This window comes from Mustela nigripes, unplaced genomic scaffold, assembly GCF_022355385.1.
Source record: "Mustela nigripes isolate SB6536 unplaced genomic scaffold, MUSNIG.SB6536 HiC_scaffold_6158, whole genome shotgun sequence".
NCBI classification, from domain to species: domain Eukaryota; kingdom Metazoa; phylum Chordata; class Mammalia; order Carnivora; family Mustelidae; genus Mustela; species Mustela nigripes.
The window spans coordinates 1-830 of record NW_026745564.1 but is presented as its reverse complement, the minus strand read 5'-3'; the positions used below and the strand labels follow the sequence as shown (position 1 = coordinate 830).

Genomic DNA, 830 nt, shown 5'->3' with positions numbered 1-830 from the left:
TTGTCCCTATAAACTAAAGCCATTGAATTGTAGAAGCCCTAATATGGAAAATACAAGCTCCATCTTCCAGATTGGCTTTCATCATTGGAAGTAATTTTTTAAAAATCTTTTGTCAACTTTTTTGGGTATCTAAAAAAAAAATGACAATATATATTTGTGAGAAGGCCACTGCAATTGTCCAAAAGACAGGTGAGTTTATTAATATTAAAGATGCTACAGTGGGAAGGCTAAGACATTAATGGATTTGAAAGATATTTCAGAGGTAAAAATCAATGGAATGTGATCCTGCCAAGACGGAATGTTCCCATACCTCCCAGGTCCTCCTTCATACAACTTAAAAAAAAGGAACATAACACAACAAATAAGCATAGTTAGACTATGAATTGTGAAAATAAAGAAAAATGTAAAAAGAGAAAGATCCGGTCTCCGTTTGAGCGCGGCCGAAGCGGCTGGCTCGCTTAAGATGAGGTTTCTGCTAGTTCTCCTGGTGGCGGCGGCGGCGGTGATCCGGAGCGATGCCTCGGCCAACCTGGGCGGCGTGCCTAGCAAAAGATTAAAGATGCAGTACGCCACGGGGCCGCTGCTGAAGTTCCAGATTTGTGTTTCCTGAGGTTATAGGCGGGTGTTTGAGGAGTACATGCGGGTTATAAGCCAGCGGTACCCAGACATCCGCATTGAAGGAGAAAATTACCTCCCTCAACCCATATATAGACACATAGCATCTTTCCTGTCAGTCTTCAAACTAGTATTAATAGGCTTAATAATTGTTGGCAAGGATCCTTTTGCTTTCTTTGGCATGCAAGCTCCTAGCATCTGGCAGTGGGGCCAAG

The 830-nt window shown here is 42.4% G+C and overlaps 1 pseudogene; it reads left to right on the top strand.

Moving 5' to 3' along the window:
* The first annotated feature begins 425 nt into the window (after positions 1–425).
* On the top strand, positions 426–824 carry LOC132009169 (thioredoxin reductase-like selenoprotein T; annotated as a pseudogene).
* Positions 825–830: the final 6 nt, after the last annotated feature.